Source organism: Hemiscyllium ocellatum, chromosome 15 (genome assembly GCF_020745735.1).
Source record: "Hemiscyllium ocellatum isolate sHemOce1 chromosome 15, sHemOce1.pat.X.cur, whole genome shotgun sequence".
NCBI lineage: Eukaryota > Metazoa > Chordata > Chondrichthyes > Orectolobiformes > Hemiscylliidae > Hemiscyllium > Hemiscyllium ocellatum.
The window spans coordinates 37,987,736-38,014,611 of record NC_083415.1 but is presented as its reverse complement, the minus strand read 5'-3'; the positions used below and the strand labels follow the sequence as shown (position 1 = coordinate 38,014,611).

The window sequence follows — 26,876 nt, the reverse complement described above, 5'->3', positions numbered from 1 at the left end:
AGCTGTGTCACAGGGAGGTCACGCCTCACAAATCTGGTGGAATTTTTCCGGGATGTGAGGGTGGGGCAGTTGATATAGTTTATAAGGATTTTAGCAAAGCTTTTGACAATGATCCCATGTGGGAAACTGATAAAGAAGGTAACGGTTCATGGGATCCAAGATAAGATGGACCCAGAATTGGCTTCATGACAGGAGGAAGGGCATGGTGATAGAAAGTTGTGTGTGATTGGAGCACAGTGTATGGTGTCATACCCTCCCTGTTTGTGATTTTCATGAATTATGTAGATAAGAATGTGAGAGAGAGGAAAATTTGAGGAGAAACTTTTTTTACCCAGGGAGTGGTGGATGTCTGGAATGCAACATACTCACAACCTTCCAAAGGCCCTTGGTTGAGTAATCAAAGTGTCATATTATTCAAGGCTATGGGTCTACTGTAGGAAGCAGAATATTTTGGCAGTGCAGACTTGATGGGTCAAAGGGCCTCTTCTATACTAAATAATTCTATGATTCAGATTTTGGCATGAAAGGCAAGTTGAAGATTGGACAAATCATCCATGATCGTAATGGCAGGGTCGTCCTGAGGAAATAATGGCCTACTCCTGCTTCTACTTTTCATGTTCTTATCATGGAGACCAGTTTTATATTTATATTATTTACATTCAAAATCCACCAGCTGTCAGAGTGGGATTTGCAGTGAGAGCAATAGTCAGGGCCTCTGTGAGGGTATGGACATTAGCACTAAACAACCACATTATTCCTCTGGAGATCAGAAGAATAAGAAATGGTTGAATTGAAACACACAAGATCCTGATGCATCTTGACAATGTGAATGTGGAAAACATGTTTCCTCTTCTGGGGGAGTCAGGAAGTGACCCTTCATTGAAGGCAGAATGAGAAGAAACATTTCTTAAAGTGAATGATGAGTCTCTGGAACACTTGTTCAAAAGGGGGAGCAAGGAGAGGCTAGAAATATTTTTAAAGCTGAGGTAGTTGGATTCTTGATTAGTAAAGACAGGACAGGCATGGGGTTGGTGGGAAAATGAAAGAATCAGGTCAGCCATGATCTTATTGCATAGCAGAGTAGGCTGAAGGAGCTAAGTTGCTGACTGTTTGAAAGTCAAATGTTCGAAAGTCCTTTTTTAACATGGAAAAGATTCTTAAAATGAGCCTATTGTGCCTCCCAACCTGTGAAAAGATTACAGTTTAGAAGTCCAGATCAAACTGCCACAAAATGTCACCTCATCAATGGAAATGTGTCCACCTACTTTTTCAATCTGGGAGCATGGTTGTTTTTTACACAGGGCTGTCTTCAGGCAAAATGATTTTAAAATTAGTATTAAAGATCTCAGATACTCAACAGACAGATTCTTCTGCACTGATGTTGCTGAGTTTAAGATTCCTCTTAAAACTGAAGGAAAACATACCAAAACAAACCCAATACTATTTAGAGTTATAGAGTCATAGAAATGTACAGCATGCAAACAGATCCTTCGGTCCAACCCATCTAGGCGGACCAGAAATCCCAACCCAATCTAGTCCCACCTGCTAGCACCTTGCCCATATTCCTCCAAACCCTTCCTATTCATATACCCATCCAAATGCCTCTTAAATGTTGCAATTGTACCAGCCTCCACCACTTCCTCTGGCAGCTCATTCCATACCTGTACCACCCTCTGTGTGAAAAGGTTGCTCCTTAAGTCTCTTTTATATCTTTCCCCTCTCACCCTGAACCTATGCCCTCTAGTTCTGGATTCCTTGACCCCAGGGAAAAGACTTTGTCTATTTATCTTATCCATGCCCCTCATAATTTTGTAAACCTCTATAAGGTCACCCCTCAGCCTCCAACGCTCCCGGGAAAACAGCCACAGCCTGTTCAGCCTCTCCGTATAGCCCAAATCCTCCAACACTGGCAACATCCTTGTAAATCTTTTCTGAACCCTTTCAAGTTTCACAACATCTATCCAATAGGAAGGAGACCAGAATTGCACACAATATTCCAACAGTGGCCTAACCAATGTCCTGTACAGCCGCAACATGATTTCCCAACTTCTGTACTCAATACTCTGACCAATAAAAGAAAGCATACCAAACACCTTTTTCACTAACCTATCTACCTGTGACTCCACTTTCAAGGAGTTATGAACCTGTACTCCAAGGTCTCTTTGTTCAGCAACACTCCCTGGAACCTTACCATTAAGTGTATAAGTCCTGCTAAGATTTGCTTTCCCAAAATGCAGCACCTCGCATTTATCTGAATTAAACTCCATCTGCCACTTCTCAGCCCATTGGCCCATCTGGTCAAGATCCTGTTGTAATCTGAGGTAACCCTCTTCGCTGTCCACTACACCTCCAATTTTGGTGTCATCTGCAAACTTACTAACTGTACCTCTTATGCTCTCATCCAAATCATTTATGTAAATGACAAAAAGTAGAGTGTGAGTTTTATGTGAGTTGCTTCATTTCTGTAGGTGTAAATGGAAGCCATTTTTCCCTTTAAAGATTAACTAAATGGCTGAGAAACATTTATATAAATCACTAAAAGTAGCAATACAAGCTGATAAAGCCATAAAGTGCACAGATATGATTAAAAAATCAAGAAATGGTCAGTCTTGTGACGTTTCTGTAAAATATTGGTGAGACCACACTATAAAGATTATTGAAACACTGGAGTAACTATTGGAAAAATCTAAAGCATATTACTAGAATTGGAAGGATGCAACTATCGGGAAAGGTTGAGAATGATGGGGTTCATTTGACTAAGAGAGGATCTGGTAAATTCTTTAATCGGTTCAATAATTAGATTAGATTACTTACAATGTGGAAACAGGCCCTTCAGCCCAACAAGTCCACACCGATCCTCCAAAAAGCAACCCACCCAGTCCCATTCCCCTAACACTACAGGCAATTTAGCGTGGCCAATTCACCTACCCTGCACATTTTTGGACTGTGGGAAGAAACCAAAGCACCCGGAGGAAACCCACAACATGCAAACTCCCCACAGACAGATGCCTGAGGTGGGAATTGAACCCGAGACTCTAGCACTGTGAAGCAGTAGTGCTAACCACTGTGCCAAACCATGGAAACATACAAAAAAAGCATTTCAACTTATTGCTGAGACCAGAACAATGGAGCATATATGATAATCACTACCAAATCTGTTAAAGGGCTTGGGACAAATTTCTCTGTGCAGAAAGTAATGAGGATGCTGGGCTGGTTGCTACATGGTACAGGTGCATGGTTGCCTTGCTATATTTAAGGGAAGGTTAATAGTTGCACGTGAAAAATTTGAAGAATACTGGACAAAATGTGGAAAGGTGAGTACAATAGATGGAAGTTTCTATTTTTTTTAGAACCCTTGACACTCCTATTCTTTCTTTTACCCTCACACTACCGCCTAACAGCGGTAGTGCTTATATTTTCCCCAGCACCCATTTTGTGTGTGAGATGAAAGTTTGTATGATGCTAAGAACTGTCAAGGACCAATCATATTGAATTAGTTCTTTGCAATTTTCTGCAAAAAGTGAGACTTTTGTCCAGGCACAGGGGATTTGAATTCCTTTTTAAACATTTATTTCTTAGCTACATCTCTCTTTTTTTGAGAAAAAGCTGATTTGCCTTGATTCATGTTGAGCTATTAATACATTACACCATTCAGCTTCAGTAGATGGATGAAATGAATTGCTAAATGAGATGTGATGTTTTAGAGAGATGAAACAAGAATGGCCCAGGGTTCTGCTGCATTCCAGTATTAATAAATATTTACACCATGTATTATATCTTGTTTCTGTGCATCTGTTTTTCACTTAGCAAACTAAATGCTGCTGTTGTTGAAACCATTAGTATTAATTAGAGGTTACAAATGTTGTTGACTAACTGCACAATAACTTTGGATTAGAGTGGTGCTGGAAAAGCACAGCAGTTCAGGCAGCATCCAAGGAGCAGGAAAATCCGATGTTTTGGGCAAAAGCCCTTCATCAGGAATACAGGCAGAGAGCCTGAAGAGTGGAGAGATAAATGAGAGGAGGGTGAGGGTGGGAGCTCTATGCTACTTTCTCCCCATCCCCACCTTCCTCTCATTTATCTCTCCACCTACAGGCACTCTGCCTGTATTCCTGACAAAGAGCTTTTGCCCGAAACGTCGGATTTTCCTACTCCTTGGGTGCTGCCTGAACTGCGCGCTTTTCCAGCACCACTCTACTCCAGAATCTGGTTTCCAGCATCTACAGTCATTGTTTTTACCCTGCACAATAACTTTGCAAACCTGCTTTTAATTGGACACCACAATGAAATTGCTGTCACTTGAAATAAGACTTTACAAGGCCCTATTCACATAGTATGGCAGTTCAAAGTTTGTGAAAAGATTTGTAGCTCAGGTGCTTGTTGTTGTGGTTCTGTTCGCTGAGCTGGGAATTTGTGTTGCAGATGTTTCGTCCCCGGTCTAGGTGACATCCTCAGTGCTTGGGAGCCTCCTGTGAAGCGCTTCTGTGATCTTTACTCCACCATTTGTAGTGGTTTGAATCTGCTGCTTCCCGTTGTCAGTTCCAGCTGTCCGTTGCAGTGGTCGGCAAATTGGGTCCAGGTCGATGTGCTTATTGATTGAATCTGTGGATGAGTGCCATGCCTCTAGGAATTCCCTAGCTGTTCTCTGTTTGGCTTGTCCTATCATAGTAGTGTTGTCCCAGTCGAATTCATATTGCTTGTCATCTGCGTGTGTGGCTACTAAGGATAGCTGGTCGTGTCATTTCGTGGCTAGTTGGTGTTCATGGATGCAGATCGCTAGCTGTCTTCCTGTTTGTCCTATGTAGTGTTTTGTGCAGTCCTTGTATGGGATTTTGTACACTACATTTGTTTTGCTCATGCTGGGTATTGGGTCCTTCGTTCTGGTGAGTTGTTGTCTGAGAGTGGCCACTGCAATGGACAGCTGGAACTGACAACCAGAAGCGGCAGATTCAAACCACTACAAGTGCTGGAGGAAAGATCACAGAAGCGTTTCACAGGAGGCTTCCAAGCACTGGGGATGTCACCTAGACAGGGGGTGAAACGTCTGCAACACAAATTCCCAGCTCGGCGAACAGAACCACAACATACTATGGCAGTGGTTGCATGTTTGAAAATTGAAAGATTACTGCTAAATTTCCAATTTTCATACTTATTAAATATTTTACCACTTTCAGAAGCAGTGGGAAGCTATCTTACTCTAGCTGTTCATAGATCACATTAACAGATCCTAGATCTAATTTCACGGATTTTGACAAAGATTTCCAGGACATTAGTTCACAAATCTTATTATGAGTACTTAGCAAGCTACACTGACTTCATACTGCTTAAATTCAATGGAGAGAAAAATCGAGATATGCTAACTCCTCCGGTTTTACACTTGCACAATTACTTTTAAAAAACCCAGTGTCTTTCAGTTCTAAAATTCCAAAAACTTTATCAGTTAGAGGTTAAGAGCAATATATTGATAAAATGTATAATTAGCTTACTGGAATTAAGGATGGAATCTGGACCTTCTTTAGAATTCTGCTTTTACTAATTAAAGCATTCTACTTAAATGTCTATTTAGATAATGTTAAGTATCCTGCTTGTGATGGATGCTGTATTCCTATATATGACCAACAGCTGTTGAAAGTGTCTGCACTTAGGACTGTGAGGTGTCTTTGGAAGTGAGTTATTGTCTTGGCAAAGTGTGCAGGAACTAAACAAGGAAAGTGAAATTTAAATAAACCAGATTGGGTTAAGGCTGTGATGAGATTAAGGCCAGGAGCTGACTGGCCTTGGTAGAACCCAAACTGTGTCACTCAGTAGATCATACTTTTCCAAGCACTGCCTGACAGCAGTATCAATGACCTCTCCCATCTCTTAACTGCTGATAGTCAATGGGTAAGTAATTGACCAAACAAAATTAGAAATTGTGGAGAAATTCAGAATGTCTGGCAGAATCTGTACAGAGAAAGCAGTATTGACACTTTGAACCCAGTTCCCTTCAATTCGTTACTTCAGTCTTCAGCATCCATAGTTCTTTGTTTTAGTTAACTTAAGTGGTCAAGTTATATTTGTCTTGTATTTTGTGGACAGGACATACCTGAGTAGTTTTCCACATTGTTGGGTTGATGCCAGTGTTGTAATTGTGCTGGAACAGCTTGGCTAGGGACATGGCTACTCCTGGACCACAAGCCTTCATATTTTTGATGGAATGTTGTCAGGGCCCATAACAATTGCAATATCCATTGTTTACATCATGATATCATGGGGAGTGAAAAAAATTGTTTGAAGACTGGCAACTCCAATGTTGGAAACTTCAGGAGGAGACAGAAATGGATCATCCACCCGGCACTTGTCATTTGCAATGATTTACTTGGATCCCTATCATTGAAGCTGGTGATAATTGTGTATCTTTTTTCTTCAATGAATTGTTTAATTGTCCACCATCACTCATGACAGAGCTTGGATCTGATTGTTTGATCAGGGAATTCCTTAGTCCTGTTTGTTGCATTCTGCTTCTGCTCTTGGCATGTAAGGAGTCCTATATAGTAGATGCACCAGGTTAACACCTCAATTTTAGGTTTACCTGATATTGGTCCTGCATTCTTCAGTTAACCAGGGTTTACCTCCCAGCATGATGGTGATTGTAGAATGGTGGTAAACTGGATGATGAAGTTACATATTGTGGTTGAATACAATTCTGTTGCTGTTGATGGCCTACAATGCCTTGTGGATGCCCAGTTTTGAGTTCTAGATCTGTTCAAACCGATCCCATTTAGCATGATGATTGTTGCACCCAACAGGAGGCAGGGATCCTCAACGTGAAAACGTAGCCTTGGCCAGGACTGTGAGGCTGTCACTCCTATCAATAGGCAAGCCCTAGGCAAACGCAGCTACGACATGTAGATTGATGAGGAGGGGGTCAAATAGATTTTTCCCTCTTGTTGTTTCCCTCAGCACTTACCACAGACCCAACCTGCAGTTATGTCCTTTGGGACTTGACCAGCAGTCAGTACTAGTGTTACTGAGTCAGTCTTGGCAATGAATATTGAAGTCCCCACCAGACTACGGTCTTTCCATCCAAGTGCTTCACCTCAGTGGTATTCAACATGGACAAATGCTGGTTTATCAGCTGAACTGAAGTAGTAGATAGAAAACAGCAGGTTTCCTTGTCCATGTTTGACTTCCACAGTTTCAAAATCAATATTGAGGATTCCTAGGGCAATTTCTTTCTGAGTGCACACCATGTGCTGTCCCACCACCTCTGGTGGCTCTGTCCAGGTAGTGGGGCAGGACACACCAGGGATAATAATAGTGATGTCTAAGACATTGAATATAAGTACATTTGATGTTGCTTGACCAGAACTGGGACAACTCTCTAAACTTTGGCACAAATCCCCAGTTGTTGACAAGGAAGACAGTGTAAGATTGCCAGAGCTGTGTTTGCTGTCATAATCTCTGATGCCAAGGTCAGTGCCAATTTTTTATTGTTTTGCTTTCATAATGTTTCAAGACAATTGAATGATTTGCTTAGCTATTTCAGAGGGCAGTTGAGATCATTATTCCCATTATTTTGTTTACATGCTCTTTAATTTCAAGTGCACATTGTACTCAAACTTTACTGTCTGCCATGGCAGGTTTGAATCCACATCTCCAGAACAACAGTCTGGGTTCTGGATTATAAGTGCAGAGCCATTACTACTGTGCCACTGCCTCCTGATATTTATTATCTTTGTGGATGCTCTGAACTGATGCTCTGGACTGATCACATTTCGAGATTTTTGACAAATTTAATCAAAAAAATTAATATCTTTTATATATAAGTGTTTACAATTAAGCTCTACAGAGGTTAACTCCACAAAATACCATTTTTAGAACTGTGGAAGTTATTTTAAGTATACGGCATTAGAGGATGGACCGGCCGCTAATATCCACTTTCATTGACTCCCACAGTTACCTGGATTATACATCCTCTCACTCTGCTTCCACTAAAGACTCTATCACATTCTTCCGGTTACTCTGTTTCTGTGCATATGTTCCAAAGATGCCAACTTTGACAAGGAAGCCTCTATAATATCCACCTTCATCACCAACCAAGGATTCCTCAGAACCATTGTTGACATGGCCCTGAACTGGGTCTGACCCATCTCCCAAATTTCGGCGCTCAGCCCCTCTCTTCCTCCCACACAACAGTGAAAGGATTTCACTTCTCCTTACCTACTATCCCATCTGCATCCACATCCAGAGTCATTAGCCACCATTTCTGCCACCTCCAGTGAGATGCTACCACCATTCATATATTCCCTCCCCTCCCTTGTCCACCTTCTACAGGGACCATTCCTTCCAGGACACCCTGATTTACTCTTCTTTCACTCCCAACACTCCCCCACAGGCCAACAGCATCTTCCTCTGAAATTGCTGAATGTGTAACATCTGCCTATTTACTTTCTCCATCTTCGGTATCCAAGGACCCAAAATATACCTTCCAGATGAAGTAGCGCTTTACCTGCACTTCACACAATCTAGTCTTCTACATTTACTGCTCACAATGTGGTCTCCTCTACACTGGGGAAACTAAGCATAGTGTCACAAAGCCGGTCCCTTTTCTCAAGGAGACCGTGTCCTTAGTTTTTTTCAGAGGGGTCATAAACCAGCTCCTAGTTCTGATTAGACTGGTTTGGTACAGAGATTAAAGGGTATCAAGAGGCCTTTTTGTTAATATTTAAACAGATGAGACTTCAGGCAAATTGGTCATGTTTTAGAAATGACCTGTACAATGAATGGGGAGTGGGCAGGTCTCTAGCTGAATAGTTACGAATTCAGCTGTGTGGAAACTGGCTCTCTCTCTCTCTCTCTCTCTTTCTGCCCTTCTGACTTCAACCTGTAAGCATCTCTTCCAGTTTTTTTTACTGTTTTTTAAAGAAGTTTGCTTATTGGGACTTTTATATATGTTCAGAACAGCATAATTAAGTCTAGTGTGGACAGACTGAGTTCTGTAGGGTTTTTTTATTCTGTTCTTTGTGTTTCATTGTAATTTTGTGAATACATTTTTGTCTGTTTCAAAACCTAGAAGTCAACCTCGCTAACTTACTCCAGGTAATTTTCACTGTACACTTACTGAAACAAATTGCAAAGTTATGATCTGGGCTGCCTGCTTAAGAATGTTTGGAGTGGTTTGGAGTAGTCCATAACAATAGACTGGGTGAATGCTTCACATAACAGCTGACAAAAGTGACCCTGAGCCTCCAGTTGCCTGCCTTTTCAAAACCCCACCGTGTTCCCTGGCCAGTATCTCTGTCTCAGGCCTGCTGCAGTGCTCCAGTGAAACTCTGCGCAGGCTGGAAGAACAGCATCTCATTTTCCACTTAGCGACCCTGCAGCCTTCTGGTCATAATACTGAGTTCAATAACTTTAGAGCTTGATTTCCCCCATGTTCTAGCCTGCTACCACACACACTAGGCCTTGTGATCATAGAGTCTGCTCTTACACCGCCCATTATTAGTCAATATCAGTCTCCATTAATAGTTATTCACCTTCCTCGTTAGTCACTCCTTTGTCTGTCCAATTGTTCTTCTCTCACTTTTGGCTCTATTCCACACCTGTCATTTACTCCTTCCCCCATTCCCCCACCATATCATCTGCATAAAAACTGGAGTTTTCCTAGCTACCATCAGTTCTGAGGAAGGGTCACTGGACCTGAAACATTACCTCTGATTTCTCTTTACAGATGCTTTCAGACCTGCTGAGCATTCCAGCAATTTCTGTTTTTGTTGGTGATTTACAACATCCGTAGTCCTTTTGGTTTTTATTTAGATTCAGTTGAACTGGCTGAACATAAAGCCTTATGTCATAATTTGCATCCCTTTGTACCTTAGGACTACAATCATTGCCTTATTTATGCAAACAATTCTGGTTCTTATGGTACACAACCTGAAATTGCAGGGGCTAGATCAGCAATGTTAACAGCAGTAAGTAACTGCAGTAACAAAGGACAGTAAATGTAAGCAGCAAGATTGTAAATAATTAAAAGCCATTTTGGCAATTCCTGCTTCACCTTTTTTTCAGCAGAGGTAGGTAAAATTGGTCTCCAGTGTTTCCATGTATCAGATCCCTTTAGACAATGGGGTATCACAGCGTTACATAAATGGAGTTGCTTTCTTTCTTTCCTGAAGAAACCTTTTCTCCCCACCTTAATATTATTTCTCTCCATATACTATCAAGTCCATAGACCAAAGCATCATATCAGATTATATTTGCATAAAGTCTTCTGTTTGATAAGAATAGCAGTTTAATACATTGCCTGTTGCAAATTTCACTTCTGATTTGCATCATGTCCTTTACAGAATTTGCCCCAGGTGTCTTAAATGTGACTCAACTCAACGGATGACTGATAACCACAGGGTCATGCATCTGCTCTGAGGCACTGCACATTGAGGTGCTACTGCTGCAGATAAAAATGAGAGCAACATTTGGTGTATGGAAGACAAGGCACGTCACAATTTTCATCTAAACATTCATAAGCACCAGACCCTTTGTAGTTGGTGTTTGTTAAAGGGCGTGTTACTTTTAAAGACTCCATGTTAAGGAAAGTAAAACAAACACTGTACTGCTTGCAAGTTCATTAAGAATAATGATTGGTCTTTTCCACAATTAGCATTTTTCTTCTGTGAAGAATGCCTTAATGTACCACAGCATACCCATACCCACATATGGATATAACTGGCAATAGTGTTGGAAATACAAGTTCCATGTGTGCATACTAGATCACTGAGACTGCAATATCAGCAAGTGAAAGTGCATCCAGTGTATATAATTTCCTTGCCATTATGTCACTTAAAAAGTGGGTCATTTTTATACCCGCCTTCAGCTGTTACTTTAAATTTTAGGCCTTGATTGCACAGATGAATGGGCCCTGCCTCTTTCGGGTGGAGTCACCATACTATTTCCTGATCAAGTCCAAAATGGTGCTGGGTGGGGATAGTGTGGTCAAATACTACACTGTTATCTTAGTCTCACTTGGGTCATATTCATGTTGTATGAAGATCTTCACCTCAATCAGTTTGGCAAAGCTATATCAGATGAATTTGCTGCCGTAGGGATTTAAAGGACATGGCTAGTGTAGTGGAGAAAAGTATTACTTGTTGCTTAGTGAGTACAGGGTCTTGTTTTAAACAAGATGTAGTTTATTACATGATAGTAATCAGATACAGGTTACAATAATCTAATAGACATTGTATTGAGTCTGTGAGGGAGATTGAAATGATTTCCTTCGAGATAGAGTTGTTCTCCTGGTCAAGTCAACATTACAGTATCACACCGAGCTATGTTTAAAGCACTCCTCAGCATTAATGTTTTCAGAGACCATTGCTGATGATGTAGTGCCATTGACAGCTGCTGGAATTGAAACTCAATGAATAAAATCTAGAATGTAATACATTTGCAGGTGACACCAAAACTGGAGGTGTAGTGAACAGCGAAGAAGGTTACCTCAGATTACAACTGGATCCTGATCAAATGGGCCAATGTGGTGAGGAGTGACAAATGGAGTTTAGTTTAGATAAATGTGAGGTGCTACATTTTGGAAAAGCAAATCTTAGCAGGGCTTAAACACTTAATGGTAAGGTCCTACTGAGTGCTGCAGAACAAAGAGATCTTAGAGTGCAGATTCATAGTTCTTTGAAAATAGAGTCGCAGGTAGATAGGATAGTGAAGAAGGTATTTGTTATACTTTTCTTTATTGAGTATAGGATTTGGGAGGACATGTTATGGCTGTACAGGACGTTGCTTAGGCCACTTTTGGAGTATTGCATGCAGTTCTGGTCTCCTTCTTATCAGAAGGAAGTTGTGAAACTTGAAATGGTTCAGAAAGAATTTGAGAGAGGCTGAAGTGGCTGAGGTTGTTTTCCTTGGTGTGTTGAAAGCTGAGGGGTGACCTTATAGAGGTTTATAAGATCATGAGGAGCATGGATAGGATAAATATATAAAGTCATTTCCCTGGTGAGGAGGAGTCCAGAACTAGAAGGCATAGGTTTAGGGTGAGAGGGAAAAGATATAAAAGGGACATAAGGGACAACTTTTTCCATGCAGACGGTTGTGTGTGCATGGAATGAGCAACTAGAGGAAGTGGTGGAGGCTGGTACAATTGCAGCATTAAAAGGCATTTGGATGGTGACATGAATAGGAAGGGTTTAGAGGGATATGGGCCAAGTGCTGACAAATGGGACTAGATTAGGTTAGGATATGTAGTCAGCATTGACGATTGGACCAAAGAGTCTGTTTCCATGCTGTACCTCTCTATGACTGTATGACTCTATGCTCTATAAAAGGTGACTATGAAACCATCATTGATTGATGTAAAATACCCTTTGATTTATTCATGTCATTTAGGGAAGGAAATTTGCCACCCTTACCCGGTCTGGCCTAGCTAGGAGTTCAAACCCATAAAATGTCATTGACTCTTAGTTGCCCTCTGAAATGGACCAACAAGCCACACAGTTCAAAATCAATAATGGATGGGCAACAAATGCCTCCGACACTAGTAACGCCTGATTCTGCTGAAAGAATAAACTTTTAAAAAACATGTACCACTACCCCATGTCCACAAATGTGGGTGGTCTGGTGGTTTTGTTATTTTGCTTGAATGTGTTCTTTTCAGATTGTGGTCCTTTGGCTTCAAGGCTGTTGATCCTGGTTCAGATCCTAATAATGCGTCATCGGTGAAGCATTGACATGATGATGTTCCTTGTTGGGTTTGTCCCATTCAAATTTTTGTGGCTGATTGATCTACAATGGGATAAGATTCCTGCTGTTTGTTTGTACAACAATAAGTATAATGGGTGGGCCACTTAGGATTGAATTGAAGAGAAGTTTCTTCACCCAGAGAGTGGTGAATGCTCGACCACAGAAAGTGGTTGAAGCCAAAACATTTAATGTTTTCAAGGAGGAGTTAGATTTTGTTTTTGGGGCTAACGGATCGAAGGGTATGGAGCAAAAGAAAGAACAAGTTTCAGCCATGATCACAATGAATGGTGGAGCAAGCTCAAAGAAGCTAAATGGCTCACTCTTGTTACTAAACTTCATTGTTAGCTCTTTCAGCTGCACAAATGATGCCTCTTTAATGACTGTACCTTTCCTATTATAAGTCCAGTATCCATCACCTGGTGCGCTTTACCAAAGGTGCCAATGTGCTTGAAAAGGACCAACAAAGAATATCAGATTAATTTGCATAAAATTTTTCTGTTTGGTAAGAATAGCACATTAACATGCTGCAAATTGCACTTCTGATTTGCATCATCTCCTTTACAGAAGTTGATGACGACTATTATAGTGAGTTGCCTTCTACTCCTGATAAAACTATTCCATCTTACGTGCATTGTTAAACTCCCGTGGACCTGACTGTAGGGTTAATTTCTTTGGTAAAATAGGAAATGGAGTCTTCAGGCTCCATCAGCACTTCTGATATGGATAAGCCACACAATGGAGTGAGGTGTGGTGGTGATTTAGCAACATTGTATAAAAGTTAGCATTTTTCTCAAAAGTCATTTAGCTGTTCAGACCTCAGGTTTGGCTTCCCCATTTGACAGCTGGTAACTTAGAGAACTTATGACATGTTCAATACCAGAAATACCTGCAAAATGGCTGAAGCACTTGTTAACAAACTGTGGGCTATTATTAGTCACATCCAGGTCAAGGATCCCTACTGTAGTGACCATTTCATGCAAGACACTAATCACTCCATCAGTAGTGGGAGCTGATAATATTTTCACCTCTATCCTCTCTGAAAAATAATCAACAGCTATATGATAAGACCTTTGGTCAAATGTACATAGGTCTGTTCCCAAGTTCTGGTGGGAAAAGTGTTAGGTATGAGTGGCACACTCTGCTCAAGTTTGAGAATAATGCAAATTATTAACAATGTTTCATCAGTCATGGTCTATTATCTGTTAAAATACATCCAACCTGTATCAGGTTTAAAATTAGTGAGATGTCTATTGACTTAAATATCTTCTTGTCAAAATATTTGGGTTCGATCCTCCAGGAATACTTTCAGCTTTTCTTCTGTTGTCACTTGACCAACCTTAATAACTTCTTGTGGGAATAACTATTTCACATTTTGCTGTGCTTGAAGATTTCTTCAAAGCTCACTGCAATTTGCACCACTGCTCATTATGTTATATGATGGATCCTCACCACCAATCAAGTTGGTAAAAGATTTTGAGAAAGGTCCTGAGTGGTGTTGTGTGGCAGAGAAAGAAAACACTTGATAGTCCATTGACAAGCGGGCCAATATATAGTTTATAACATTATTAGCAATCTAGTTCAAATTATATTGTAAGATAAACAACAAACCTGTCACTAAAATTCTGAGGGAGATCTAGATGATAGGGCTTCAATCTCCTTTAATAAGATCTATCCCAACCCCTTTTTATTTCTTCCCATTTCTTTGATTATTACTTTATCCTACCATGAAATTACTGACACTTGCTCAGCAAGCCATGATCCAGTCTGAGTTCTCCTCTCATGCCCAGGGATATTCACTAATCTCCTGCTGCCCAGAGTGGGAGTTGCCTTCAATCATAGCAGTGGAGAATTTGGCTTTCCTTTCTCATTGCTACATAGGATGTAGACATTGTTAGTAGTGTTGTCCATCCTTAATTTTCCTTTACTAGATTACTTGGTCAATTCAGAGCATGGTTAAAAGACAACCACATTGCTTTGCGTCTTCAGTCACATGTGAGTCAGACTAGGTAAGGACAGTGGATTTCTCTACCTAAGGGGCAATAGTGAGCCAGATGGGTTTTTATAATTGATAATAGTTTGTTAGCTTTATGTTCCAGATTTATTGATTGAATTCAAATTCCATTTGCTAATATGGTGGGATTTGAATCCATGTACCCAGAGCATTCCCAGAGTCCCTGGATTACTAATCTAGTGATATTACTCCTTCACCAGTGCCTCAGCCACAAGATCCAATGCTGGTCTCCCACCTACCACTGTTTGAGATTATCATATTGGGTGGTGCATAATGTACTCCTTAGCATTAACCTTTTCTCAGAGCAATACCTTATACAACAATTACCATCCAAACTGAAAGTGAAATCAGTCCCAATAGTCTCCTACTGCTGTACCATTATCAAAATCATTCTCTGCGCAATTCCAGTATTAATTTATAACAAAAGGATAAATGTCTGGAAAACTCAGCAGGTCTGGCAGCTTTTGTGGAGAAACATCAGAGATAACATTTCGAGTTCAGTGGCTGAAGAAGTTTCACTGGACCCGAAATGTTAACTCTGCTTTTTCTCCACAGATGCTGCCTGACTTGTTGAGATTTTCCAGCAATTCCTGATTTTGCTTCTGATTTCCAGCATCCACAGTTCTTTTAGTTTTCAGTTTATAATGCACATTTTCTCTAAATTTTGCATTCTAGCTAGGAATCTTAAACAGCAATCTATTAGGAGACCCAATAGACTAGGTCAAATAGAAGGACTTCATGCACTGCTTAGCTGTTTTACTTGACCCAAGATTTAAAATGCAACTGAGGGGCAACTTTTTCATGCAGAGGGTGGTTTGTAAGTGGAATAAGCAGCCAGAGTAAGTGGTAGATGCAGGTAAAGTTGTAAATTTGAAAAGACATTTAAATAAGTACATGAATAAGAATGTTTGGAGGGATATGGGCCTAGTGGAGGAATGTGGGACTAGTTTAGTTTGGGAAATGGTTGGCATGGACAGATTGGACTGAAAATTCTGTTTCATCCTATATTACTTTCACATCTCACTTAATTCCCCATGCAGAAATTTTCTTACAGAAATTCATGTTATGGCACAGAAGACTAATTTTAATATTTTACAGATGGCAAGCAAACCATAAAATAATAGGCATGAGAGATTCTCCTTTACTGAACCAGGCATAGTAACCTACAAGGGGTTCAGCAAATAATTCAGGCTGACACTTCAGAAATTGCTGCATGATTGGAAGTGCCAACTTTTTCATGAAGCATGCTCTGTTGACCTGCTCAGTTAGAACTGAAGACTTGGGAAAAACTGCTAATTTTCCAAGTGTCTTGGTCAATATATTGTTTTCAGCAAACATCACCAAAATAGACTGGTTATTCACCACATTACTGCATGAAGAGTCTTATTGACCACTTGTTATGTTCACCTTCTCAACAATAACTGCATTTTATATTTATGAATTGTAGGTAAAGTGATTTGGAACATCTTGAGAAATTACAGCATACTTCATACATTCAAGTTCTGCTTTACAAAGAGGTATAGGTGCCCTCTGATTCATGTCAACAGTTGACAGAAAACAATAGTTACATGGCTTAACTTATTTTCTCCATTTTTCACAAAGAATACTTGTTCAATAGCGTTAAAAGGAAAGAGCTGCTTCAGCGGCTAAACACAATAGCCCCATGAATGCTGGGAAGCTTCACTCAGCTGCCATAAAGTTGTTAGGATGAAATCTTTGATCCTACCTCAAAATTTCGTAACAGGTAATTGATGAGCAAGGAATGATGCCTCTGCCACTTTGTTGCTTCTTATGGATTAGTTCAGTTGGGACACTGCAATTCCTTTCTGTTCCATAATTGATCTGACCCATGTATCGAAGGGTAAGAATCTTTGGAGATAGTTTACCATCACCCTCATCATAATTGCTTTCTACCCTGAGTCGGGATTTCTCACTGAGTTCAGCGAGGGACTTCACCCTAAATTCCTCTCCTCAATCTAAAATATTTTGCTCTGTACCAGACTTTTACCTCTACTGCTGTGCTGCAGGTCCCTACAAAGTGGCACTACAAAAAATCAGCTAGCATTATAAATAAGAGATGCTAAAGCAGTGTTGTCCACTAAGTTAGCCACAACCGATATGTGGCTGATCAGGAATCCAGGTGTGGATAACAGTATCTTTGATCAGTAAATAATAAAATTCAATAAAGCATACTGTAGGAGGTGAGGGGGAGGTGGTGGTAGTAGTGTTGAGTGCTCAACAAGGTATAAGAAAGGATTTCACGTTATATTCCACGACAGATGAAAGCATAGTCATCAACAGTGTGATGAGGAGGGGGAAACACACAAGAGACCAAAGTCAGAAGAAGGCAGAGCTTATGAAGATGTAAGAGAATTTAAAAAGTAGGAGGGCCATGAACGAATTTAAATACGAGGACGGTCGTTTTAAACTAGGGTAAAGTTTGACCCAGGGAGATCATTGCAATAGTCAAGCCTGGGGATGATAGAGGCATGAATAAGGGTATCACTAGCAGATGAGCTGAAGCAACATTGGAAGTGTTTGATATTATGCTGTGCAAGTAGATGGATATTTGGGATCATGAGGATTTAAATCAGTCTGGTACAGTCTGAAACAGTGACTAGGTATGTGCTGGAATCAGTTAGAAGGATATGACTTCATGCTAGCGAGCAAATATTGTGGTTTTGATCTTCCCAACATTTAGCTGAAACAACATACAGCTCTTGCAATACCGGATGTCAAAGTCAAACAGTCTGACAACACAGAGGCAATGACGGGATCAAGAAAAATAATGGAGAGGTAAAGCTGGGTGTTTTTGACATACATAGGAGCTTCAATGGTGCAAAGTGTTATCACAGAATCCTAACAGCATGGAAATAGGCCATTTGGCCCAACAAGTCCACACCAACCCTCTGAAGATTATCCCTCCCCTACTACTTAACATTTCACCTGACAAATTAGTGGCAAAATCTTTACAGAATAGCTAGATTTAGAGATTCAAAAGTATAAATCTTTTTACTTGGTGTAACTAAAATAAAACAAATTTCCATCTGCCTTTATAGTTTTTTTTGTAATTTTCTAGTGAGGCAACTTATATGAATTATCAGTCAAAAATTGCTTTAGGAATTAATTTAATGATGTATCTTTTTAGTTTGACTTGCCAGTCTAGGTGTTTTAATATTTTTGTATTATAAAATTGCTGAATGTTGAACATTGCACTAAGAGAAACTGGGCACAGAGAGCCAAGTGATCAGGTCAAGTAACTCCATGTCTTCCAAACGAATCTAAAGGCTGCAAAATGAATGGCACAGATATCAAGAAGGACATATAAAATGGAATGGTTAAATCTGGTGTCAATTTACTGACACAAAGAGAAATAAAGAGATAGAGAGAAATATTGGATTAGGGAGCAGAAAAATAAAACAACTCAGAAGTTTATTTCTGTTTCAGTTTCTAGATTTTTAAAAGCTCCTATCGGTAATTAGGACCTGAAGAAGAAAAGTTACATTTCTAATAGTTAGCTTCCAGTGTTAGAATTGTAATAATTAGCTGTTATATTGATAAAAGAGTCAAAGACTAAAATAGACAAGAATTAATCTTCAGTGGCAAATTTAGTTCATATCTACCATACAAATACAGCAATACTATTCAAAGAGTTACCATGGTGAACCAGACACCAAGATGCAGTTTTTACAATGCTAAATTACAACGCAGAGTTCCAACAACAACATTTTGATATCTATGTTCAACGACACACTTGCACCTCACCAGAAATTGCTGCAACATTTGCATTTAACAACAGCAAGTGCTATAAGCATAGCAACCATTTTGACAATAAATTATGGGCCAGTGTCCCATAATTAGGTGCAAGAGTGAAAATATTTGCTATTTATTCTTGGATTAAAACTTGAGTGATCTGCCACTGAAAACTACCTGTCATATCTGCAGTTAATTTAGTGAACACGTAGGTGAACTGGTCTCTAAAACTAAAAATATTATGCCCAGAGGGAAAAAAAAAGCAAGATTATTATTGTTCTTGGAAAACACATCTTCTATGAGACCATTGTAAAGACTGGCACTTTTAGACTTGCTCTAAATATAACCAAGCCTCTTTATTAGTTATATAATCTTCAGAACACAGTGCACTGGCACTATTGATCGCATACATTTTGTTTGACAACTGGAAGCCAAGGCATTATTAAAAAGACAACTTAAAGGAAATAGCTTCTTTAAAATGGGAGATGGTACAAATACAGCATCAGATAGACTCATTGAAAATAAAATTTGTCATAATTTTAGCTGTTGAAGCAGTTAATTTTCAGTGCCAGAAAGTTTTGTTGGTAATAATTAACACTAGCCTATCTTTAACATAGTATTTAGATAATTCAATCTTCAACTTATTTATCTAATGAGAATGGAATAATTGATTCTCATTAAAACAAATTCATATGATTGCATTCTTTCATCATCACAATAGTCATTGGCCAAAATCAGTTTCACGTTGTATCCAACTAAAAACATAAACCTTATTTAGCATTGATTGCTCTCATTCACCATCTCTATTTTGACTGACTTAGTTGATTAGACTGCATTTCTATAAAATCATTAGTTGATACTAAAAGTGACAAAACATCATCCACTAGAATGAATGCATAGCAAATGCCTTTATATAGATAAAACATTAACTCTTTACAACATACATAATTCAGCCAATATTTTAATAGTGTGTTTTTTTCGTGAAGAAAACAAATGGATACTGGAAGATGATTTACTTATGAAATAAAATACTAAATGCCCTGCTGCAGTAATTCATTTTAAAATACAAGAAAGAATACAAGATAATATCCAATTGTCTCACAAGCCAATTCAACTTTTCAACTCTAACTATTTCTGAAATCTAACAAAGATGTTATTGTAAACTCTGTAAAGCTTCAAATGGCAACTATTAGCTTCTTGCATACTACTAAACATTTACTGATCACTCTCATGGTCTTCACAAGGCCAGCTCAAATTATAATATGACTACATATTACCAATTTGTTTAAAATGAGATCCTGAACCATGCCCTTTGAGCCTAAACCTTTTGTGAACTCAGACCCAAATGACATTTTCTTATTGATAATCTAAAATTTCTATCAATAAATGACTGTCACCAATGAACTGAGTCCTTATTCAATGGGAAAGCAGAGAAGAGGATGTAGACAAAAAAAAACTCAGACACATTATTTTCTTGGACAGAAGAAGAAAGCACTCTTGTAATCTGCACAATTTAACCTGATGAAGCCAAATAAAATTTCATGAATGTTAAAATTTGAAACTGTAGAAATACTACCATCTTGACAATAGGAATCTTTACTACAAGTAATTTTGAGCCAGGCATTGTATCTTAACTAAAAAAGGTGATAGGATAAGTATTTGGAAAGAAAGTATCACAGAATTTGAGGAAGGGCAGGCAAGAATTAGAAAAGATAATCTCTAGTTGATGAGCTGACACCAGCTCAGGAACGATAGGCTGACATAATATTTTGCAAATAAACAATCTTCAAAAATATGTGCTAATGCAATGGATTTCAACATGAAATTCTTTGCTGAATACCCCATTCATTGTGATTCAACATGTTTTAAAATTGTTGATGGCCTAACCATTACTTCAGACACTGATAATATCTACACTTCGATGTTAAATCACACTGTTTTTCTCATGATGAAGCTCACAAAAATACACCTGTTTCCATTAAACTACACAGATGAAAATTTATTTCAAATTATGACTTACTGAATGTATCTTTTGCTGTAGGAAGAAATTCTACCAAATCTGTGATTGTATTAATTTTTAGTGCAGCGTGAATGTTTTTCAGTATCATCGAGTCATAGAGTCATGGAGATGTACAGCTTAGAAACAGACCCTTCTATCTAACTCATCCATACCGATCAGATTTCTAACCTAATCTAGTCCCATTTGCTAGCACCTGGCCCATATCCCTTGATATGCACATTCTCCCCGTGTCTGCGTGGGTTTCCTCCGGGTGCTCCGGTTTCCTCCCACAGTCCAAAGATGTGCGGGTCAGGTGAATTGGCCATGCTAAATTGCCCATAGCGTTAGGTAAGGGGTAAATGTAGGGGTATGGGTAGGTTGTGCTTCGGCGGGTCGGTGTGGACTTGTTGGGTCGAAGGGCCTGTTTCCACACAGTAAGTAATCTAATCTAATATTCGTATACCCATTCAGGTGCCTTTTAAATGTTGTTATTGTACCTGCTTCCAAACCTTCCTCTGCCAGTTCAATCCATACATGCACCGTCCTCTGTGTGAAAAGGTTGCCCCTTAGGTCCCTTTTAAATTTTTTCCATCTCATTCTAAACCTATGCCCTCTAGGTTTGGACTCTCCCAACCCAGGAAAAAGATCTTGTCTATTTTCCCGATCCATGCCCCTCATTTTTTTTATAAATCTCTACAAGGTCACCCCTCAGCCTTTGACGCTCCAGGGAAAACAACCCCGAATCATTCAGCCTCTCCCTATAGCTCAAGCCCTGGCAACTTCCTTGTAAATCTTTGCTGAATCCTTTCAAGTTTCACAACACCCTTTCAATATGTACAAAAAATAAACTTCTGTAACAATTTTAAGAAGGCGCAATGAAAATAAGCCCTAGTCTAGAACTGATATGGATGATGATTTTATAAAAATGTTTAAAAGATTTTTTTCTGGCATTTCACTCTGCTCTTGTAATGAAGACACCAACTCGGTTAAAATGCCACTTGTTAAAGAGAAGAAGGTTATATAAAACTGTTCATTGTCATATCATCAACAGTAATTTCTAGTTCTCAATGGGGAAATCTGTGGTAAGGATTTAATGATAAGATTTTGTAAAATTCTATAAGAAAAGTATTTTAGTTAGTGGAATGGTGAAGTATGAAGTTGAAGCACTAATTCTTATTTTGTTCCTAAAATCTACTCTGGCTTCTGCCTAGTCCATCCGTATGGAAATACAACTGAGATTAGCAACTCAGTAGCATCACCAGTGACAGTAATTTCACTCTTGTCTGCTTCTTGTTAATAATTTTAAGAGCCAGACTAGAACTGACCTATAAGTAGACCATAAAGAAAGTGGTCTAAAGAGAGAAAGTGAGGATATAAAAAAAGAGGCTGACATTCTCTAGAAAGAAACTTAAATAATTGTCTCAAAACAAGGTTTTTTTCTCAATATCCCAGAGGTATGGCAGACCTAAATGTAAATGCAGTTTCAACTCTACAACAGTTGGAAGTTATACACTGTATTAGTAATAAATAATTAATGGACCTAAAATTAAACTGCAGTATATGAATTTGAATAAGACTGTCTTTAAATAACATGACCTCAAAAGCTTCACAACAAATAATTTAATGATTCAAGTAATAATTGCATGCCAGTTTATGAACAAAAACAGTGACCTGATTTTGTTTTTAATGAATTGGTTAATGCCTTTGCTGACATACCTGAGGCAGAATTTCAGTGGAAAGCTCAAATACACCAGAAACCATACTTTGCCTTCAAGGCTGTAAAGCTTCAAAACCAAACAGTCCAGCTTTCAGGCACCTTCCTTTATTCTGTTTGTGTTAGAGAACACTTTTCATTCTTTAAATTGAACTGAAATGTACTTATTTCCATAGTATTTTCAGATGTATACCAATTACACTCCACATTCAGATTCCAATATTTGTCACATTTTTCTCCTACATTTGTAAAATTAAGGTAGCCAGCTGTTAGAGTGGGATGAACATGATACAATTTTAATATTCCTAGTTGCTTTAATTCCAAATATTCTTGGACTGAGATCTGCTCTTCATTCTCATGCTCTGCAGTAACATATCAAAGTAGCAAAGTGAGCTTAACAGTCTGTGTGCAATTTGTGTCATCTTGGAATGAATGTAAAAACTATCTTCAAAGTGAATAGTGCATGAAAGACAATCTCACTCCCTTGAAACTGACCTGCTTTTGCATCTCTGTCCTTCTAAATCAAGGCTTATTTTCCTATAGATATGAATCATTGATGTTTAAGCCCTCAAAACAGCTTGTGCATTTCTTTTAGAATAGAGAAGGCAGTTGGCTAACCTAATAGAAAACTTTATGATTATGAAAAGATTTGAAGAGGTAGATGTAAGAAAGGTGATTTCATTTGCAAAAGATTCTAAGAAAGAAGACTCAAATATAAGATTACTACTAATAAGTCAGATACAATATACCAGATTTAGATTTGGCCATTATATACAGATGCATTAAGGATGAGTTAAATAATGAGGGAGAAACAATTATAATATTTTACAGTGTAAGATGATAGTGTTGGAATCAATTGTAAAGGCAGCAGTAACAGGACATTTGGAAAGTCCAAACACAATCCATCAGATTCAGCATGGTTTTTATGAAGGGTAAATCACGTTTGACTAATTTGCTACAGTTCTTTGAAGATCAAACTAACAAAGTGGATAATAGGTGTTCTGTAGATGTGGTATAGCTGGATTTTCAGAAGGCATTTGATAAGGCATCACACAAAAGGTTAATGTGAGATCACATTGGATTACGATTAATATATTTGCTTAGAAAGAGATTGGTTAAGGAACAGAAAGCAGAAATTCAGGATAAATGGGTGTTTTTCTGGTTGGCAAGCTATGACTAATGGGGTGTCACAGTGCTCAGGTCATGTGCCCCAACTGTTAACAATTTATATTAATGATTTAAATGTAGGGATAGAATGAGTCATTGCCAAATTTGCAGATGACAGTAAGATAGGTGGGAAGGTAAATTGTAAATGGATATGGATAGATTAAGTGAACAGGTCAAAATTTGGGAGATGGAGTTTAAAATGGATAAGTATGAGGTTATCCAATTTGGTTTGAAGAATAAAAAATGCAAATTATCTCAATGGAAAGATACTTCGAAATGCTTTAGTGCAAATGGATCTGGGTGTCTGCATGCAGGAATTGCAGAAAGTTAACATACAGGCAATGAAGAGGAAAAAAATCAAATCTTGGTGTTTATTGCACAAGGAACGGAGTATAAAAGAAGGGAAGTGTTATTGTAATTATAACAGGTATAAGTAAGATCACATCTGGAGTACCATGTACAGTTTTGGCTCTCTTCCTTGAGGAAGGATGTAATCACTTGAAGGAAGTTCAGAGAAGGTTCACTAGATTAATTTCAAAAATGAAAGGCTTGTTTTACAAAGAGAAATTGAGCTGTTTAGGCGCATAATCACTAACGTTTAGATGGACTAGAGGAGATCTAATTGAGGTACATAAGATTCTGAAGGGGATTGACAAAGTAAATGTAAAGCAGATATTTCCGTTTGTGGAATGATCTAGAATGAGAGGCCTTGGGAAAAGGATAACAAATTTAAAACATTGATGATGAGGAATTACTTCTGTCAAACAGTAGCAAGTCTGTGGAATTAATTACACCAAGTGTAATGGATGCTGGAACACTGAACATATTTAAGGAGGAAATAGACAAAGATTTCTAATTAATAACAGGTTAAAAGGTTATAGGAAAGTCAAGTTGAGGCTGAAAAAAGATCAGCTATGATGGTATGAAATAGCAGAACAGGCTAGAGGGGCTGAATGGCCTACTTCTGCTCCTAGTTCTTATGTTCTTCTGAAGTCCGGTGAGAGGAGATCCTTTCTGTCTAAACACCAGCACAGCCCAGTTTGGCCGAATGGCTAGTTCTGAAGAAGGGTCACTGGTCCTGGAAGTTAACTCTGTTTTCTCTTGACAGATGCAGCCAACCCTGCTGAGGTTCTCCAGCAGTTTGTGTTTTTTGTTTCAGATATTCAGGATTAGGACAGGATTTATACAATTAAAAGTAGGGCCTTGGGTAGTTTTGTAGAACAGAGAGACCTAGGGCTTCAGTGACATAATGTTTTGAAGTTTGTGTCACATCTAGACAGGGTGGTTAAGAAGGAGTTTAGCAACTCGCTTTCATTGCTCAGACCTTTGATTATAGGAGTTGGGATTTCATATTGAGGTTGTACAGGATGTTGGTAAGGCCTCTTCTAGACTACTGTGCCCAGTTCTGGTCACCCTGCTATAGGAAGGATATTATTAAGCTGGAGAGGGTTAAAAAAAGATTACCAGGATGTTGCTGGGAATGGAGGTTTTGAGTTGTACAGAGGGGCTAGATAGGTTGAGACTTTCTTTCACTGGAGTGTAGGAGGTTGAGGGGTGACCTTATGGAGGAAAATCATGATGAATATGGATAAGGTGAATTGCAGACGGTTTTTCTCTGTGGTGGGGGAGTTCAAGACGAGGAGGCATATTTTTAAAGTGAAAGGAGAAAGATTTAAAATAGACACAAAGGATGACGTTTAGACACAGAGGGTAGTTTGTGTGTGGAAGTAAATTCCAGAGGAAGTGATGGATGTGGGTACAGTTAGAACATTTAAAAAGTATTTGGATAAGTGCAAGACTAGGAAAGGTTTAGAGAGATAGGAGGTGAGCACAGGCAGGTGGGACTAGTTTGTTTGAGGTTATGGTTGGCATGGTTAGATGGAAGGGTCTGTTTCCAAGCAAATGACTCTATGACTTTGTTGGCAGGTCTTTGTTTTATTACATTGGTCTGTTCCTTTGTTATGAATTATATATAGTTATTATTGTGGTCCTTCGATTTTCTTTAACTAAATGGAAATTAACATTTCCCAATCTCAAATAACTGAAATGAACAACTTGATCTGTAACTGCATTCAATAACACAGAAGCGGAAACTATTATTCAGTAATCAACACCTGATTGTTTGTTTTAAAAAGGTCAGTTATAAATAGACGGATTGAACAATACATGAAGGAACAACTATACTGAAGAGGAACAGTATCACCAGAAAACAGCTGCAGATGAAAACGCTATGAATTTGATCGTCGACATCAATATGATGCTGCGATTGCAACAGTTTTATTAACACTTCAAAGCCGAGCAAACAGGACAATTTCACGTTTGAGAGTTTCTTCAGATTTTAGGAGAATACGCGAGAAAAATCCGTTTTGAGATTCACATTAAGCAGCTTCTGCCGGCGGGCAGTTACCTTTAGTTTAAATCGTATAGTGTGGTTGTTGAGCACTCTGACAAGAAGGTCTGCGTTACTGCATTCATTAGGAGACACTGTATATATTTGCATAAAATAAGTTCTCTATCATATCCAAACTGAAATGGTTATTGCAAAACTGCATCTTTTTAAAATATGCTATCTATCTATTTATATATATATATGAACAGGTTGGGATATCTGGCTGTCTTAAAACACACACCATTAAATGAGAAATGAATTATTACACAATCACAGAGTCATACTTCATGGAAATAGACCCTTTGGTCCAACCAATCCATGCCGACCATGTTTTGGATTCGTGGTACTAGAAGAGCACAGCAGTTCAGGCAGCATCCGAGCAGCAGTAAAATCGATGTTTCGGGCAAAAGCCCTTCATCAGGAATAAAGGCCTGAAGAGAGCCTGAAGCGTGGAGAGATAAGCTAGAGGACCATGTTCCCAGCTCAACTATTGGGACATTTCACCAAAACAGTTCGCTGACAGATAGCATGGAATTAGCTCCTCGTAATACATCAAAGGGTTAACAGGTTGAAAACTTCATCTCTCAGTTCAAAGTCTAAAACAATTCTCTTACGAAGACAATGCGACTGTTAGCAAACTGGGTCATCGCAAAACATACAAGACTGATAAACTGAATACTCACAAAAAAGAAGTTATGTCAGAGTGATGAACCGCCTCTTGATGTCAGAGTTATAAACCTTTCACTTTCCCTTAAGTGAATACTTTTAGTGCGAGAGCATTGTCCGGCATTAGTTCCAACACATTTATTGCTTCGCATTCTCAAGTCATGGTGTAAATAACGCAACCACAACGCTCGGGGAGAGTAATGATCACTTCATGCTGTACGGATGTTCACCTTACAGCTGGTGTATTCACTCATCTTTCAGTAAATGGGACTCAGGAACTCTGCTTGGGATGAAACGTCGCCGCGGCTGAGAGAAAGCTGTAGCGTCCCCTACAGTGATTTCAATCAGCCAAGACTCACAGAGCAGCCGCATCTGATGTAGGTCTGCTGGCAGTTTGTTAACCCGCCCTTTCAAATGGCGAGGGGATGTTTTCACTGTGATCAATTTTTAC

At 39.0% G+C, this 26,876-nt stretch overlaps 1 protein-coding gene across 1 annotated transcript in view; it reads right to left on the bottom strand.

Annotated features, from left to right (window-relative positions):
* The window catches only part of LOC132822667 (phosphoprotein associated with glycosphingolipid-enriched microdomains 1-like), a 94,173-nt gene extending 67,513 nt beyond the window's left edge, over nt 1-26,660 (bottom strand). The window contains exon 1 of the mRNA XM_060835916.1: nt 26,443-26,660. The gene's annotated coding sequence lies outside the window, so the exon portion shown is untranslated. The remainder of the gene's footprint in view (nt 1-26,442) is intronic.
* Between the last annotated feature and the right edge of the window lie 216 nt (nt 26,661-26,876).